The 20,520-nt window shown below is 34.7% G+C and overlaps 1 pseudogene; it reads right to left on the bottom strand.

The window, feature by feature from the left end:
- LOC121228909 (60S ribosomal protein L3-1-like) lies at positions 1-1,719 on the bottom strand (annotated as a pseudogene).
- Between the last annotated feature and the right edge of the window lie 18,801 nt (positions 1,720-20,520).

Here is a 20,520-nt window from a genome sequence, read left to right as displayed (position 1 = left end):
TTACGGGGCACGTGTGACACCCCAACGAGTCACAACCTTCATAACCTTTACCCTTGTGACACCGATGATATCAATCATTCATCCTTCTGGAAACAGCATCAATCGGACTTGCTTCTCAAAGAACTTGTATGCAAATCACCTTGTCTGCAATAGTTCCACCATTAACTTGGATCTCCATTAGGTGTGCTTTCTTCTGCTTCAATCCTTCATTTCCTAATCTGTAAAAGCACAAATTAACCAGAAACAGTACTATTAAAACAAGCATTTGAAAACTACCACTTATGAACAATCAAATAAAACAAACCAAGGCATAGATTAAATCATTTATTGGTCAAAACCTGAGTGTGGGGCCAAACCCTAACAACAGTGGCATACTTCTTTGATCTTTTCCAGCTGAGCCTCGATACTCTTTTCCTCTTCACTTCGTACGCTTTGAGTACTTGGTGAAAGCCTTCTTCTTGGACTTGCACCAATGCTTGTAGAACCTGTTTGACTTCCTCGTCAGATGCTGAGCCCAAACGGTGTTCAAGCTGCGAGACCACGTGTGTCTTGACATAACCAACAACCCCAACAATCACCATGGAGGGGTTTCATGATGTACAGCTTCACATGTCTCTTCTTGTGAAGCTCTATGCAGAAACAAAGAACGCAAATTAGCTTGAAATTCAAATAATTTATGGGTGAAGCATAATAAATTTAAAAAGTCCAAACTCCAAATAACCAATGCCTACTAACCCTAGTTCCAGGATAACTTCTAAATTCAATGCACTATTTTCACAAATGTCAATAATAGTTAACACATTACTTGTAAATTCCTTTCATAAAAATCATCTTAACCAATGCATTAACATTCAAAATAAGCTCAGCAAATCTTAAGGCAAGAGTTTATAAAGCTCAAAGAAAGAACAATTTAGTAGTCTATATATCAACAAGTGGCACAAGTATCAGGTTTGTCATCAAGTCAATTACTAGATCCAGGTTTTTCGACCTCTCGGACATGTGTGTCATGCTGCCTTGTAGCCAAAAGCAGTGAGCTTGCAAGGTTTGCTTGGGTCATCCTTAGGAAATGCCTTCACTGCACCAACCCACAGTAACACCATCACATACGTATATATAGTCATTTAAATACTGCATTTGGGATACAAAAACTGTAGTTTTCTACAGCCATATAATAAACAAAATAAAAAAGAAAAAAAAAACAATGTAACCTTTCCCTCTGTGACGAGAAGCTCGCTTCCTCGGAAGAAATCCAAGGGAACCATGCCTTGGGTGTTCAAACTTCCTGTGAGACATTCTTCCCCGCCTTCATCACCACCAAGAGTAAATTAAAAAATAAACCCATTGATAACACCAAATTAAAAACGCGTAACCAAAGACCAAAATGAATATTTCAGCATCTAAGACTAAAACTAAACAAAAGAAAAAGATTTTCACAGCGACATCAAGTCATATTCTAACAAAAAGGGAAAAAAAGAGTAGAGAACACAGTTTATATTTTCTTTCATTCCGACCAATTTCTATGTATATGTAGCTGAAAGAAACGAAGATGGAGAGATTAGATAGAAGAAAGGCAACCTGCTGAGACTGATGCCGTGCGGCGAATGCTGTGGCTGGCTGCTGTAACCTCCTAATGGCTAAAACCCTAGCTGATGCTTTTTTATTTATAAACAAATGCTTAGATATATTAATTTACATAACCACCTCCTGTTTTCTTCACTCAAATTTAATTTTGTCCCCACCTTTCGGTTTTATGACAAAATGGGGAATCCCTCTTTTTATTGGGCTTACAAATTAGAGCCCAGAGTTATTGGTTAGTGTGGACTAGAACTTATTATGAGTCGCCTCATGATGAGATCAGCCCAACCATTGTACTCATTATACAATTTATTTTTCTGAGTTTAATTGGATTAGAAATACAAGGTTTAAATTTTTGTTTATGTTGGTTAAATAAATATTTGGTAACTTTGCACGTTTTATGTTTTAAAAAATATAACCCTAATTCTTGAATTATATTTTAATAAGTTTAAATAAGTTATTAATTTAAATTCGACTTCACCCAAAAGTATGAGTTTTAATAAATGTAATAATAAGTTATTTGGCTCTTTAATTTTATAAAAAATGTTTTTTAGTTTTTTATTTAATTTTTTAACTCTTTTAGTATTTAAACTTACGTTATTTGTTAAATCACCCAAAAATAGATGAAAAAGTTAATTTATGTTAATTTTGTTGATGTATCATACATGTGGATTGCCATGTGAATGTCACGTCAACGATTAAATTTTTTTAATTTTTAAAAATTCAAAAAAAATATAAAAATTATTTTTAAAAATTAATTTTTTTAAAAATAAATATATAAATATATAAAAATAGTTTTTAAAGCTTTTAATTTTTAAATAATTATTTGCTTTCGTGGCATACACGTGAATGCCATGTCGGTAAAGTTAACATTTGTTAGCTTTTCCATCTATTTTGGAGTGATTTGACAAACAATGTAAGTTCAAGAGCTAAAAGATGTGAAATTTTAAATAAATAACTAAAATGAATTTTTTTATAAAGTTAGAGGGTCAAATAAATTATTATACAAATTTGTTTGTATTTTTTTGTGAAAAAAAGAAATTACATGTCAAAGATCAAATATTGAGAAAACTCATTACATAATCTTTATCAAATAACTGCAAACCAGGTTCCCTATCTTTCCTGAGCTTGATTATCTTATCAGCAACGCTATTCTCTTCTCTTAGAATATGTTGAAGATTCCAATTACTTAATTGCTTCAAAATCAGTAGGATTCTCATAACTGAAGTAGAATTAGAACATTTACGAACTCCTTCGTGAATGAGGTTAACTGCTTCAAGATTGTCAATCTGTGTGATAATTATCCGAAAGCCACGATCAAAGGCAATTTGCAACCCATCAAGGATACCCTATAATCTGAATCGATAACTCACAACTACTCAAATACCTTGTGAAGCCAACAATCCAAGTGCTTGATGATCTCGCAAAAGTCCTCCAGCTGCAGCAAACATATCCTCATATTGACCGAACCATCTATGTTCAAGTAGACCCAACCATCGGATAGCCAGGATCAAAAACCATGCTTGAGAGTTTAGAGCCATTTGATTTGGACATCGAAACATATTGCTTCGCCCAGTAGAGGAGTTTTGATAACCTCATCAGTACTCCAAGAAAGACCTTGAAATATGCCAAGATTCTGATTTTTCCACATTCGCTAGATGATAATCCCGAATAAACTAGACCAATTAACTTTGGCCACTAGATTTATGTCCTGCTGATTTCTTAAATTGAGCTCGATCCACTCATGAAGGGACCTTGCAAAAAAAATAAAATGTTTACCTGTAGGAATTAGTTGCATCCATATATCATTTTCCGTTTTGCAATCCCGAATCACATGCAGAATATTTTCAAAATTATGGCAGCAAGTACCACAAGCAGTATACGAACCCAAACCTCTTCGAATTCTTTCAACATTAGTCAGTAAATGATGTTTCAAAACAAGCCAAATGAACACCCTAACCTTTTGTGGCCCATGATACTTCCAAGATAACTTCCAAACTTCCTCTTTCGTATTCCAAGAATCTTCCTTAATTTTCTTATGCTCACTTTTAACTGAAAAAGTACCAGACGTGTTTCCCCCCCAAATAATTCTACCCACACCAGAATTAGGATAAGGTGGCGGAATTTCAACAATCCGTTAGATGGTATCTTCAGATAGCCAAATGTGAAAAAAGTCCAAATTCCAATCCCCATTCTCCGTGACCATATTACTAAGGAAAATATCCATATCTAAGCTAGAATTGCAGACTTTCTTTTTGGATAATGGCCCAACGGTAGGAATCCAAGGATCCTTCCAACAATTAATATTCCGCCCATCTCCAACAGACCAAAGCAAATTCTTCCATACGAGCGTCCAAATCTTCAATAGTGATCTTCATAAGAAAGAACGTCTTCCTCTCGATAAAGACTCTGGTATTCCACATTGGACCCTATACTTGGACCGAAGCACTTTGACCCATAAAGAAGAATGATTAGTCACTAATTTGGATCCCAACTTCTTAATGAAAGAAGTACTATGGTCCCGAAGAGCCCTTAGACCAAGGCCACTATACGATTTAGGCTGACATATCGCATCCCAGCTTATCAAAGCCATTTTTTTAGTACCACTAGTGAACCCCCAAATGAATTGTCTAACCATATTTTCGATCTTATCGTACAAACCTTTGGGTATTAGTATCGATTGCATAAAGTGGCTCGGAATTGATAATAAGACTGCTTGAGCTAGAGTAAGTCTGCCCGCAAGAGAAAGTTGTCGAGTGTCCTAACTGCAAAGTTTACTTTTCACCTTATCCACGACAAAACGCAGAGTATTATTCATAACCTTTTCATGAAAAAGTGGAACCCCTAAGTACGAACTAAAATTCTGCACTACTTGGAATCCAAAAAATCACTAATACACCTTTAAATGTCCTCATCCACTCCTTCAGAGAAAACCATATTTGACTTCTAAAGATTAACATTATGCCCTGAAACCCCACAAAAAGTGTCTAAAACTTCCTTAATAACTCGTGTCTGATTCACTTCTGCCTGACCAAAAGAATCAAATCATGTGCAAAAAAGAGATGATAGAGAAACAGAGTGATCTTGTAACATCCCAAAATAGGGCCTAAACGGAATAGGGTAGAAAAATTTATTTTATTATTATTTTAAGGTTCATGGTATGATTGCATGATTGTGTGAAAATTTCATGATGAAATTCCATGCATAAAGTGCTTAAGTTGAGGTTAGGGACTAAATTGAATAATTTGCAAAACTTGCATTCTAGAAGTTTTTAGTATGAAATTACTTTGGAATATTAATTAGGAGGGTTTAAATAAAAATTTGATCAATTTTAAGTTCATGGACAAAAATTAGGACATGGAAGGAATTTTTGAAAGTTTAGTAAGGAGGGGTAATTTGGTCATTTGGATATTAAATGAATTAAATAGGGAAAAATAACACAAAAATGGTCATCTTCTCAATTAGTTTCTGCCGATTTTTGCTCTCCTCCATAGCTGGGGTTTCTTCAACTTTCAAGCTTCATAGTAAGTGATTCCAAGCCCCGTTTTTAATGATCTTTACGTTTTTAGAGTCCCGGTAACTTGATTAAGCTTATTCTAGCAATAATTCAGCCTAGGGTTCATATTTGGAAAAATACCCATGGCTGAAATTTGTGTATTTTGGTGTTTTATGATAGAATATGAGGTTTTAAATTATGTTAAACAACTTATGCTACTCGGTTTTAAGTGAAAACGAGTAAAACGGCTTAAATTGGAAAAAATACCAATAGTCATAAGTATATGTTAGAGTGTGATTTTGATATTTCCATAGAAGGGAAAAATGATCAGCATGTCATAAAACATAAGAAAATAGGATGAAGTTTAATTTACGAGCCTTGGGGCAAAAGTGCAAATATGTGAAAGTTTAGGGGTAAAAATATAATTTTGCAAAAGTTTGGGTCAAGGACTGTTTTAATAAATGTGAATATTAAATAAGTTAAATTTGCTATTATAGATCAAGAAGAACGAAATTCGGGAGTAGATCGGGGAAAAGAAAAAGTAAAGGACTAAATTGTAAAGTTTAGTCACATTTTGTATCAAGGTAAGTTACAGTAAATAAATGCAATATTCTTTTATTTTACATTATTATTGTCAATTTCCAGCATTTATATACTTATGTTATGAAAATATGTAAAGTCGAATTTAAGGTGGAGTGACAGACGAAAAGTGTTAGAAAGCCCCGGTTGAACCCTAGGAATGTTAGGATATTAGGGTTGACAGGACAGAACAGAAATGAGCCATGTAAGTCCATATTAGAAATATGGCTTTGGAGACAGGATTGAGCCATGTAAGTCCATATTATATATGGCATTGGAGACAGGAATAATTCATGTAAGTCCATGTCAAAGACATGGCATTGGCAGGATATTGATAGACAGGAACGACCCTAGTATCCTTAGTATTCCGAGTGGTTCAACGGGTCAGGATACGAGTTAAATTACAGTGAATTAACAACAAAGGAAAAGTATATTATACTTATGAAAAAGGAAAGGTCAGGTAAGAAAGAAGGTAAGGGAATAAAGAAGAAGATAGAAATTGAGAAGTAAAGAAATTTATGATGTTAGATGATATTATGCATAATTATCCATTATGTTGAATGTTGTGATTTATTTGCTTGTAAGCTTACTAAGCCTAGTGCTTAATCTCTTTATTTTCTTCTACTTATAGTACTTATCTAGTCACTCGGGGATCGAAGGAAACGTCGGAGGCCGATCACACTATCAAAGAAATAACTCGGTATAACTAGACGTTTTGTTTTGGGTATGGCATGTATAGAAACTTAGCTACTTTTGGTATAATATGAACAATGAATGATGTGTAAATACTTGCTAGTGATTAGCTAATAAAATAGCCGATGATATACATATTTATTAATATGTATGATTGATTGATGATTATCACATGAAAATTATGAAAAATGTGAAAGTAACCTAAAAACAGATTCAAGTAACAGAAATGACGTAACTTTGAAAAATCATTAAAAATTGTAGAAACATAGTTTGTAGATGAATAATATATGAAATTAAATCTTATTATGTATATTTTCTTATGGAATAAGCAAAACAGGTAAAGGTATTATATTTTATGAGATATCTGAGTTTTAGTGAAACAGGGTCAGAGCGATTTCTGGATCCCCTGTTTCAACTTTGGAAATTCACCATAAATTGTACAAAACTAATTAGAAGGTGTAATTTATATGGTTAGAATCCTTGTTGAATCTAGTTTTGATAGAAACAAACGTCTTAGTCATATAAAATTTTTTACAGGAAGAAACATGGCTCGTAGTAAGAAGAGGTCAGTGTAGTTGAGTTTTGAAACAGGGGAAACTTTAACTAATAAACTGTACTAATTGGCCAAGTCAAAAATTCTAGAAAAAAATTAGTAGATAGATATATGAGTCTAGTTTCAGGAAAAATTTACGGATATTAATTTTGAGTTTTGAAACTCGAGAAATGAATTTTTAAGAAACCATGACGCAGAAAAACAGTTTATTCCAAAAATTAAAATAAGTGGTTTAGAGTTGTTTAAAAGGTAAGATAAGTTTAGTAACACCTCAAGCTTGACTCCGGTGATAGTTTCAGGCGTGGGGGTGTTACATTATTGGTATCAGAGCAGGTTTAGTCGGTTCTCGGAACAGTTAGTGTGAGAAAAAGTCTAGCTATACATGCCATACTTGTATTTTGATAGTGTGACGACTCCTGATGATTTTTAAATATTTTGTTTTATAGTAATGGATCCCGGACGAGCTGGTGATGATGATGTAGAAAGTAATGCGCCTGCTCCCACAGAAGGGGCAGCGCCATCTGAGAATAGGCCAGTAATAGTTGATCAGGGAGGAGTGACTCGAGAAGCTCTCTTCCGAGCTTTGAATGATTTGTTTGCCGAGTTCGTTCGTACGAATCCGGCAGTTAGACCTCCACCCCCTCATGATTCTCAGGCTACCCATGTAGCTCAAGCTTCCCCAGTCACAGGTACAGTGGTAAGAGAAAAGCCACCAGTTGATAGAATCAGGAAACAAGGGGCAGAAAAGTTCCGAGCAACAAAAGATGATGATGCAGAAAGAGCAGAATTTTGGTTAGAAAATACTATCAGAGTCTTTGACGAATTATCTTGTACACCCGAGGAATGTATGAAATGTGTAGTATCACTTCTTAGAGACTCAGCCTACTACTGGTGGAAGACACTTGTATCAGTTGTACCAAAGGAGAGGGTCACTTGGGATTTCTTTCAGGAGGAATTTCGTAAAAAGTACATCAGTCTGAGGTTTATTGACCAGAAGAGAAAGGAATTCCTGAAATTGAAACAAGGTACTATGACAGTGATCGATTATGAGCGCGAATTTGTCAGGCTTAGTAAATATGCTCAAGAATGTGTGTCCACAGAGGCTATCATGTGTAAAAGGTTTGAGGATGGGTTAAATGATGATATCCGACTGTCAGTGGGTGTCCTAGAAATAAAAGAGTTCGTTATTTTAGTTGAGAGAGCCTGTAAGGCAGAGGAGCTGTTAAAAAGAAAAGGCAAAGTTGAGATAGAGACACAAGATACAAAGAAGAGACAGATGAGCAGATCATTTCAGGCTACATCCAAGAGGCCCAAAGAGTTTTCTACCAGATCTAGCTTTTCGGCAGGGCAATCTAGTCAGAATAGAGGTAGCAGATTTAAGGATCCGAAGGCTCAGACCACCTCGACTACGAGTGTAGGTAATGTCAGACAGGGTAGATCAGGGTGTCCACGGCGTGGTAGACTTCATTATGGTCCTTGTCGGGCAGGCGAAAATGTTTGCTATAAATGTGGTGCTCCAGATCATTTTGTACGAGAATGTCCAAAAGTGGCTAGCCGAGAAGTAACACAGAGTGCTAGATCCGGAAATGCTCCTACTAGAGGCAGATCACCGAGGCAACCGGGAGTAGGAGCAAGTAACAGAGGTACCTTTAGAGATTCGGCTGTGAGACCAGATGTTAGAGCCCCTGTAAGGACTTATGCTATTCGTGCACGCGAAGAGGCATCCTCTCCCGATGTGATTACGGGTACATTTTCTCTACATGATATTAATGTCATTGCTCTGATTGATCCGGGTTCGACTCATTCTTATGTTTGTATGAAATTGATGCCTAGTATAGGTATGCCTATAGAATCTACAGAATTTGTGATTAAAGTATCGAATCCATTAGGCAATCATGTATTAGTAGATAAAATATGTAGAAATTGTCCTTTAATGATTAGAGGCTACTGTTTTCCGGCTGATCTCATGCTATTGCCATTTGATGAGTATGATGTGATTCTTGGTATGGATTGGTTGACTACACATGATGTGATAGTGAATTGTGGAAAGAAATTCATTGAGTTGAAGTGTGAAAATGGTGAAATTCTTCGGGTTAATTCAGAAGAGTCAGATAGTTTATTTCCCATAATTTCTGTTATGTCTGCTCAGAAATGTTTGAGAAAAGGGTATGAAGCTTATCTTGCTTTTGTGTTAAACACTAAAGATCCAGAATTGAAAATTGAATCAGTGCCTGTGGTATGTGAGTTTCCCGATGTGTTTCCGGAAGAACTACCAGGTTTGCCTCCTGTTAGAGAAGTTGAGTTTGGTATTGAGTTGATTCCAGGTACCACGCCCATTTCTATTGCTCCTTATAGAATGGCTCCGTTGGAATTGAAAGAATTGAAAGCTCGGTTGCAGGAATTAACAGATAAAGGCTTGGTAAGACCCAGTAGTTCACCATGGGGTGCACCAGTGCTATTTGTGAAAAAGAAAGACGGATCGATGAGATTATGCATAGATTATCGGCAACTTAATAAGGTAACAGTAAAGAACAAGTATCCATTGCCTAGAATTGATGATTTGTTTGATCAATTGAAGGGAGCTACTGTGTTTTCCAAGATAGATTTGAGATCCGGATACTATCAGTTGCGAGTTAAAGAGTCAGATGTCCTGAAGACTGCTTTTCGGACTAGGTATGGTCATTATGAGTTCCTTGTGATGCCATTTGGCTTGACTAATGCTCCTGCCATTTTCATGGACTTAATGAACCGAATTTTCAGATCGTATTTAGATAAGTTTGTAGTTGTGTTCATTGATGATATTTTGATTTATTCTCATGATGAGACTGAGCATGCAGAGCATTTGAGAACAGTTTTACAAATTCTGAGAGATAATCAGTTGTATGCCAAGTTCAGCAAAAGTGAGTTCTGGTTACGAGAAGTTGGTTTTCTTGGACATATTGTCTCAGGTGAAGGTATTAAGGTTGATACGAGCAAGATTTTAGCCATTGTTGATTGGAAGCCTCCTAGAAATGTATCAGAAGTTAGAAGTTTTCTTGGTCTTGCCGGATATTATAGACGATTTGTGGAGGGATTTTCCATGATAGCTACCCCGTTGACGAGACTGCTACGGAAGGATGTTAAGTTTGAATGGACTGAGAAGTGCCAACAAAGTTTTGACAAGTTAAAGGCATTGTTGACGGAAGCTCCTATCTTAGTACAGCCGGAACCGAGTAAAGAATTTGTGATTTACAGTGATGCATCCTTGAATGGGCTCGGTTGTGTACTCATGCAGGAAGGAAAGGTAATTGCTTATGCCTCTAGACAATTGAAGCCACATGAAAAAAATTATCCGACACATGATTTAGAGCTAGCTGCTATTGTATTTGCATTGAAGATTTGGAGACATTATTTGTATGGTGAAAGGTGTCGGATATTTACCGATCATAAAAGCTTGAAATACTTGATGACTCAAAAAGATTTGAATTTGAGGCAAAGAAGATGGTTGGAATTGCTTAAAGATTATGAGTTAGTGATTGATTATCACCCAGGTAAGGCAAATGTAGTTGCTGACGCTTTAAGTAGGAAACTTTTATTTACATTGCAAGTTTTGAATACCAATTTAGCCATGTCAAATGATGGTTCTATTTTAGCTGAATTGAGAGCTAAACCGGTATTTCTTGAAGAGATTTGTGAAGCTCAGAAAGCTGATAATGAGTTACAAGCTAAAAGAGCTCAATGTGAATCAGGCATAGAATCAGATTTCTGGATTGGTTCTGATGGTTGTTTGATGTTTAGAGATAGAATATGTGTACCAAAGAATGATGAGCTTATTCGGAAGACTTTACAGGAAGCACATAGTAGTCCTTTATCTATTCATCCAGGCAGTACAAAAATGTATAATGATTTGAAAAAATTGTATTGGTGGGTAGGAATGGAAAGAGATATTTCAGAGTTTGTTTCTAGATGCTTGATTTGTCAACAGGTAAAGGCCGAACATCAGGTACCCTCAGGATTATTGCAGCCTGTGCTAGTTCCGAAATGGAAATGGGATCGAGTTACTATAGATTTTGTGACAGGATTACCGTTTACACCGAGAAAGAAAGATGCAGTATGGGTTGTGATTGATAAGTTAACGAAGTCGGCTCATTTTATCCCAGTTCGTATGGATTATTCACTTGACAAGTTGGCGGAGTTATATATTTCAAAGATAGTGAGGCTACATGGGGTACCATTATCGATCATTTCAGACAGAGATCCAAGATTTACTTCACGGTTTTGGAAGAAATTACAAGAGGCTTTGGGCACAAAGTTGAGTTTTAGTACAGCTTTCCATCCTCAAACCGACGGTCAGTCAGAGAGAGTTATTCAGGTACTTGAAGATATGCTTAGATGTTGTGTATTATAATTTCAAGGTAGTTGGGAAAAATACTTACCATTGGTAGAGTTTGCCTATAATAATAGTTACCAGTCAAGTTTGAAGATAACACCTTATGAAGCTTTGTATGGACGTAAATGCCGTACACCTTTATATTGGACAGAGCTTAAAGAAAGCCAGATTTACGGGGTTGATCTAGTTAAAGAAACAGAAGAAAAAGTGAAAGTTATCAGAAATTGTTTAAAAGCAGCTTCAGACAGGCAGAAGTCGTATGCAGATTTAAAAAGAAAAGAGATCGAATATCAAGTTGGTGACAAAGTTTTTTTGAAAGTATCCCCGTGGAAGAAAGTTCTCAGATTTGGCAAGAAAGGCAAACTGAGTCCACGTTTTATTGGACCGTTTGAAGTAATTGAGAGAGTCGGACCATTAGCATATCGGTTAGCTTTGCCGATTGAGTTAGAGAAGATTCATAATGTATTTCATGTGTCTATGCTACGTCGTTATTGTTCAGATCCGTCACATGTGATTTCTCAGACAGAGGTTGAGATTCAGCTTGACATGACTTACGGTGAAGAACCGGTAAAGATTCTAGCTCGAGAGGTAAAGCAATTAAGGAATAAAAGTATTGCACTTGTGAAAGTACTATGGAATAGACACGGGGTAGATGAGGCTACATGGGAACCCGAAGAGGCTATGCGAAAACAGTACCCAAATCTCTTCACAGGTAAGATTTTCGGGACGAAAATCCCTGAAAGGGGGGGAGAAATGTAACATCCTAAAATAGGGCCTAAACGGAATAGTGGTTGCGAAACCACAAATCCGAGGTAGAAAAATTTATTTTATTATTATTTTAAGGTTCATGGTATGATTGCATGATTGTGTGAAAATTTCGTGATGAAATTCCATGCATAAAGTGCTTAAGTTGAGGTTAGGGACTAAATTGAATAATTTGCAAAACTTGCATTCTAGAAGTTTTTAGTATGAAATTACTTTGGAATATTAATTAGGAGAGTTTAAATAACAATTTGACCAATTTTAAGTTCATGGACAAAAATTAGGACATGGAAGGAATTTTTGAAAGTTTAGTAAGGAGGGGTAATTTGGTCATTTGGATATTAAATGAATTAAATAGGGAAAAATAACACAAAAATGGTCATCTTCTCAATTAGTTTCTGCCGATTTTTGCTCTCCTCCATAGCTGGGGTTTCTTCAACTTTCAAGCTTCATAGTAAGTGATTCCAAGCCCCGTTTTTAATGATCTTTACGTTTTTGGAGTCCCGGTAACTTGATTAAGCTTATTCTAGCAATAATTCAGCCTAGGGTTCATATTTGGAAAAATACTCATGGCTGAAATTTGTGTATTTTGGTGTTTTATGATAGAATATGAGGTTTTAAATTATGTTAAACAACTTATGCTACTCGGTTTTAAGTGAAAACGAGTAAAACGGCTTAAATTGGAAAAAAATACCAATAGTCATAAGTATATGTTAGAGTGTGATTTTGATATTTCCATAGAAGGGAAAAATGATCAGCATGTCCTAAAACATAAGAAAATAGGATGAAGTTTAATTTACGAGCCTTGGGGCAAAAGTGCAAATATGTGAAAGTTTAGGGGTAAAAATATAATTTTGCAAAAGTTTGGGTCAAGGACTGTTTTAATAAATGTGAATATTAAATAAGTTAAATTTGCTATTATAGATCAAGAAGAACGAAATTCGGGAGTAGATCGGGGAAAAGAAAAAGTAAAGGACTAAATTGTAAAGTTTAGTCACATTTTGTATCAAGGTAAGTTACAGTAAATAAATGCAATATTCTTTTATTTTACATTATTATTGTCAATTTCCAGCATTTATATACTTATGTTATGAAAATATGTAAAGCCGAATTTAAGGTGGAGTGACAGACGAAAAGTGTTAGAAAGCCCCGGTTGAACCCTAGGAATGTTAGGATATTAGGGTTGACAGGATAGAATAGAAATGAGCCATGTAAGTCCATATTAGAAATATGGCTTTGGAGATATGATTGAGCCATGTAAGTCCATATTATATATGGCATTGGAGACAGGAATAATTCATGTAAGTCCATGTCAAAGACATGGCATTGGCAGGATATTGATAGATAAGAATGACCCTAGTATCCTTAGTATTCTGAGTGGTTCAACGGGTCAGGATACGAGTTAAATTACAGTGAATTAACAGCAAAGGAAAAGTAGATTATACTTATGAAAAAGGAAAGGTCATGTAAGAAAAAAGGTAAGGGAATAAAGAAGAAGATAGAAATTGAGAAGTAAAGAAATTTATGATGTTAGATGATATTATGCATAATTATCCATTATGTTCAATGTTGTGATTTATTTGCTTGTAAGCTTACTAAGCCTAGTGCTTAATCTCTTTATTTTCTTCTTCTTATAGTACTTATCTAGTCACTCGGGGATCGAAGGAAACGTCGGAGGCCGATCACACTATCAAAGAAATAACTCGGTATAACTAGACGTTTTGTTTTGGGTATGGCATGTATAGAAACTTAGCTACTTTTGGTATAATATGAACAATGAATGATGTGTAAATACTTGCTAGTGATTAGCTAATAAAATAGCCGATGATATACATATTTATTAATATGTATGATTGATTGATGATTATCACATGAAAATTATGAAAAATGTGAAAGTAACCTAAAAACAGATTCAAGTAACAGAAATGACGTAACTTTGAAAAATCACTAAAAATTGTAGAAACATAGTTTGAAGATGAATAATATATGAAATTAAATCTTATTATGTATATTTTCTTATGGAATAAGCAAAACAGGTAAAGGTATTATATTTTATGAGATATCTGAGTTTTAGTGAAACAGGGTCAGAGCGATTTCTGGATCCCCTGTTTCAACTTTGGAAATTCACCATAAATTGTACAAAACTAATTAGAAGGTGTAATTTATATGGTTAGAATCCTTGTTGAATCTAGTTTTGATAGAAACAAACGACTTAGTCATATAAAATTTTTTACAGGAAGAAACATGGCTCGAAGTAAGAAGAGGTCAGTGTAGTTAAGTTTTGAAACAGGGGAAACTTTAACTAATAAACTGTACTAATTGGCCAAGTCAAAAATTCTAGAAAAAAATTAGTAGATAGATATATGAGTCTAGTTTCAGGAAAAATTTATGGATATTAATTTTGAGTTTTGAAACTCGAGAAATGAATTTTTAAGCAACCATGACGCAGAAAAATAGTTTATTCCAAAAATTAAAATAAGTGGTTTAGAGTTGTTTAAAAGGTGGTTTAGAGTTGTTTAAAAGGTAAGATAAGTTTAGTAACACCTCAAGCTTGACTCCAGTGACGGTTTCGGGCGTGGGGGTGTTACAGATCTATTCAGCCGAATGGGCAACCATCTTCCATATACAATAACTGGGTGAATACCATGCCTTAGCCACTCCATACACAAAATGAAAATGTATGGTGAAAGAGGCCACCCTTGACGAACTCCTATTGACGGTTTGAACTTTTGAGAAGGCACTCCATTCCAAAGTACCTGCATCGTTGAACTAGAAATGGCTGAGATAATTACATTACGAAGAAAGTCAGGAATACCTGCGGCCTGTAAAGAGGCATCAATGAAATCCCACCGAACACGATCATAGGCCTTTTCGAGGTCGATTTTAATGGTCATCCATTTTTTGTTTTTTTGCTTGCTCTTCATGGAATGAATGACTTCTTGCGCGATGATGATATTGTCATTTATGTTCCTTCCTGTGACAAATCTGGCTTGTTTTGGTCCTATAAGCTTTGGAAAGACCATTTTAAATCTATTAGCAATGACCTTTATCATTGTATAGGACCGAACAAAGGCTAATAGGGTGAAATTACGAGAGACATTTCGGGTGCTGTACTTTAGGAATCAGGACAATAAGGGAATTATTAAGGTCTGATTCAATGGCATCACCAGAGAAAATCTTCTTGACCCATTCACAAATCGAAGGGCCAACAAACTCCAATTAACTTTGATAGAAGATAGCGTGTAATCCATCACTGTCAGGTGCTTCTAAAGGCGCCATGTCAAAAAGTGCCTTTTTAATCTCTTCATTAGAAACGGGCATACTAAGGAGTTGAATTTCTTCTGGCTCAAGACGCGGGAAAACACCATCCCTAAGACTGCCTATTTTCCTATATTGCTCCCCATAAAGATTTTTATAGAAATTAACCGCTTCCTGCTCCAATTCTTCTTCATCCATAACCCACTATTCCGCTTGATTTTTTAGAGCTAGAATACGATTCTGTTTCCTTCTCTGTAGAGTTTGCTTATAGAAAAATCTTATGTTACGATCCTTAAAAACTAACCAATCACACTTAGCCTTCTGCCTCCACAAGAGTTTCTCATGATGTAACATTGATTCAAACTCCTCAAGGATTTCTAGCTCAACCTGATGTAAAAAGGTCGAGCTTCTTTAATCAATCACCTTTTGGACATTATCCAATTTTTTCTTCAAAAAAATCTTCCGCTGCATAATGTGACCATAAACCTCCTTATTCAATAATTTCACTTTATCAGTGAAAGTAGTATGAGTAGTCGTCATATCTCCCATAAAACTCCAATTATCTTTAACAAACTCGAAAAACCCCGGATGTTCAACCCAACCAGCCAAGAAAAGAAAGGGTCTCCTACAGGAAGGCTGAACTTCCGGCATAATAGATAATTTGAGTGACTATGATCAGATTTTAGCTTTTGTAGATGTAGTACTTTGGATAAGGGGAATTTTAGGCTCCAAGCATCATTACAAATTGCCCTATCCAATCTCTCAAAAACTCCCCTTCTATTTCAAGTAAAGTTGGGACCATTAAACCCCAAATCATGTAAACCCATGGAATCTATGAACTCACTAAAGAGAGCACACCTTTTCTCTATGATCCAACCACTTATTTTTTCACTCGAATCTAAAATAACATTGAAATCACCAATCGCTAATCATGGAGTCTCATCCATCAGTACTGTATGCTTAAAAGCATCCTATAATTGTTTCCGCTTTTGACTATTATGACTGCCATAAACAAAAGTGACCAACACCGGTTGCCGATATGACTTTCCAGAAATTTTAAGAAGAATGAATTAGGAATGGTTACCCAAAATATCAACAGAAATGGTATCCTTCCATCCTATCCAAATTCCTCCTAAGAAACCTATAGCGTCCACACGATACGAAAATTCGAAACTAAGCTTAGAAATAACAGAATCCACTTTAGAACCACTTACTCTTGTTTCTAAGAGGCCAACTAAATCATGTTTATGCTCTCTATTATACTCCCAAAAAATACGAGGACATTTCAAACCAGCACAACCCTACAATTCCAACAAAAAATAGTAAAATTCATATTTAAAATCATAATTTTAAAAGTAACAAAATTAAGAATATCACCAACTCATGCAGATGTGGACCCAAGACCAGCAGTCTGTCCCTCAGCATTGCCTCCCATCCTTTCTGCTCCATGCCCAACTTGCGAGTTGTTAAGATTCACCATAGAACTAATAGCTTCTGTCAAAGGAATTCGAGAAATTCCAGCATTTTTTAGTCTACCTCATTTTTCCTTGAACGAGCGACTAAGGGAAGTTCTACCACGATTATTACCTATTTTATTCTCCGAACTACGTCCTCTGGAAACAGAAAAAGATTTATTAGTATTAACTAAAATATTTTTCTTATTACCTTTTAGCATTTGTCGAATTATTATCATTAAAACTAACAACCGAATAGTACTTTGGGTCTAAAATTGACGCATCTAATTTCACCACCGATTCATTAGGGCCTTCAAACATAGGATTATTGAGAACTAAATTATTCTCCATATTTTCAGAAGAACCCGAATACACCTCTACAATTTCCTGTTCAAATAAACCATTAGTAGAAAAACCATTTAAACATTGTTTATCTAAACTAGAATTTTGTCTATTTAATGAAGGCTTATTAAGACCACCAAGGGATAACCCATTAAACAATAATGGACCATCTGGTCCAGTCCTTTCTTTACTTGGCCCACCACGCTGAAAATTTATTGGTCCACTTTTCTGCGCCTCACCCCCCAACAAACGCGTTGAACCTGCAGTCGGCAATAAAGAAATTGAATTAGAGCTGGAAAATTTATTGGACTAATCCTTGTCCTTTTGCAGTAAATCATCTGACCCTACAGGCTTTTTCCCCAAAGACATAGAAATTTTATCTCCCTTCAATCGACTTAGCCCAGCAAAACTCGACTCACTCTCTCCTGAGCCCACAATAGGCCTAGCCAACTTATTAAACCCCCCCTCAACGCCATGACCCAAATCAACTAAAATGCCCAAATCACCTTTGGAAAAAACCTTATTTTCATAATACTTTTTACCTCTAGCTGCGTGACCGTTCTCCTTTTCACTCAAAATCCCCCCATTATCTCCATTAAATCTCCCCCTAAGCCATCATCCACCATTAGCGGTGTAAACCTAGAACCCAAAAAGTCCTTTCCAGATTTTGCACCTCCACTAGCCTGAGAATCCCTTTTACCCCGCCGTGACTTTCTCTTGACCAACATCCAAGGTTCGTAATCGACTCCCTTTCCATCATTGTCTTCTCCCACGCCATCACTGGAAGCCACCACTTCCTCAGTCCTCGGCCTTTTCAAAGCCACCTTAACCCTCACCGACAGGCATATTTCCTTAACATGTCCATACTTCTCGCAACTGAAACAAATCGTCAGGAGTGCCTCGTATTCAACCCGTTGGATTACTCCATCCACCAAGACTTTGGAGGTAAGTGGTTCGTCAAGATTAATGAACACTACTAAATGGGCAAAACGTCCCCGGGTTCTGTTATTGGTTTGTAGGTCTAGTGTAACAACTTTCCCTATTAATCCGCCAATTGCTTCAATGATTTGTCTCTTGTACAGATAACCTGGGAGACCCGGCAGATGAATCCAAGCCAACACCACACTGGGATAGGGTTGCTCTGGATTAAAATTTTTCGTCCATGGTTGCACAGTGAGGTATTGCCTGAATATAATCTATGCTCCCTGGGTTAAAACTTTATTGTAATCTTCCATTTCCTGAAATTTCACCAAAAAATATCCATTAGTAATATCCATTAAGTGAAAAGAATTGACCGGTTTCCATAGATTAAGGATACGGTTTTATAGCATGTTATAACCAATGTTACGCCCGAGCAATTTAAAATAACAGTCGATTCGATCTCTTTGAACAGTATGTCTTTGATGCGATCTAAAAAAGCGATTACCGGAATCCCATTAACCATTGACGTGTTAACATCCCCATCCTGTAAAACAAGATCACATTCGTTTCTTGTAAGGTACCTATCGGGAGAAGTCAGTCCACCCCCAAAAAGTTTATCTTTGAAAGACATCATCGACTGTTGATCTGAGCCAACAACCATGTTAGTCTCTTCTCCATCAACTGCTTCTTTGAAACGAACTTTTTTGGTGTTCCGATCCCCATCGTCGCAAGGATCGCTAATTGCACCAATACCAGGATTTTCCATTCTCGAGAGTCTCAAAATTGTAATCTTAACATAGTATAATAGAAAATGTTTTTCATTGTAAATGTTCTGCCCTTTAATTTGTTTATATTTTCATACTCTTTAAGTTGACACTACTTATTGTTTAGAAAAAAATGAATATACATTAAACCCCTCGTTTTCTTCCTTAGATTTAATTTTGTCCCCATCTTTTGGATTTATGACAAAATGGGGGCTCTCCCTTTTTTATTGGGCTTGCGTGTTACTACCAAAAAGTTAGTGAGGACTAGAATTGATAAATGGGTTGGATTAAGTTTAAGCATATATTAATATTAGTTTTAACTTTTAAGCCCTGTTTTATGTAAGGATAATTATTTCAAAAAAAAAATATAAATCACATAAAATTTTAGTTTTTTTTAATTATTGGGTAGTAAATATAATTAGAGGTGTTTATAGGTCTGACCAAGTTGAATTTCGATCAAGTCCATATATATATGATATCGATGTCATACATAATTACTAGTTTAGTCTGACTTGAAATATGAGTCTCAACTTTTATTCAAACTTGATTATATTTATAACGTACTAACTCAAACCTATTTATATTCACCAATATTATTTTTATTAATATTTATTAATTATATATATTTATTTCACTATCATTATATATATTTTCTTCTTATTAAAAGTTTAAGTATTATTTATAATATAGTATAGTGTATTTAATTTTCATATCACATAAATTACATAATGCATAAAATAACATAATAAAAACATATTATTAAACTTGAAAGTGAGTGGGGTCGGTATGTTTTGAATATTGGAGATTAAGCCCAACGTAAATTTTAATTGAGTTTAACTTTTTCGTTCAAATTTATTTTTTAAACTTAATATTTTTGTCCAAATCATTCCAAATATTATATAGGCCTTTTAATTTAAATAAATGTCTCCAGTTCTAACTATAATATATATATATATAAAATCTAATTTTTAAAATATTAAAATATTGAGATACAAAACAAATTGCAATATATGTTCTAAAGCTTTGTTTTTTAATGCATACATGTAATTAAATTTTAAATAATTAGTATGGTTGAACGTTTCACATTAAGTTGATTATTTGTTTGGATTAAATTATGGTGTAAAAATTTGAAGGTTAAATATACTCTAATTTTTTATACATTTTATACATTTGGAATTCAGACACTACTTTTATTTTCAGGAATTTAATCCATTTACTTTGAATTTAAAAATTTAGGTCAAGTTGTTATCACTATTAAAAATTTTCTATTAAATTTATTTCAATGACATTTTGAAATAAAAAACTTGATAATTATGCAACAATAAAAATAAGGTTGAAAATACTAATAAGGTTTGACGAAAAATACAAACTCTTTAAGGTTTATTTATTAAATAAATTTTAAGTAAAAACAATAATTTTACCCTTAATTAATTATTATTCTATTTTTATTTTTAATATTTTGTATTAAATAATTATAAACATAAAATAATAAAACCTATTTAATTATAAAAATACGTTAACTATTAAATTAAATTATAAATCGCTTTATATTTTAAAAAATCCATAGGTTAAATATTATTTATTTTCAGTGTGTATTTTTTTAAGTTAAATTACAATTGTAATTATGAAAAATAAAATCTAATAATTATAATAATAATAATAATAATAATAATATATTTAAACCTAAATCAAAATAAATAAATTTATAGAGTAGAATCAGTTGTAGCAAATAATTGCTTGAGGTAATTAGCGGC

Source organism: Gossypium hirsutum, chromosome A05 (assembly GCF_007990345.1).
Source record: "Gossypium hirsutum isolate 1008001.06 chromosome A05, Gossypium_hirsutum_v2.1, whole genome shotgun sequence".
In the NCBI taxonomy this organism is placed as follows: domain Eukaryota; kingdom Viridiplantae; phylum Streptophyta; class Magnoliopsida; order Malvales; family Malvaceae; genus Gossypium; species Gossypium hirsutum.
The sequence above is the reverse complement of the archived record's forward strand: the minus strand, read 5'-3'. Positions and strand labels throughout refer to the sequence as shown.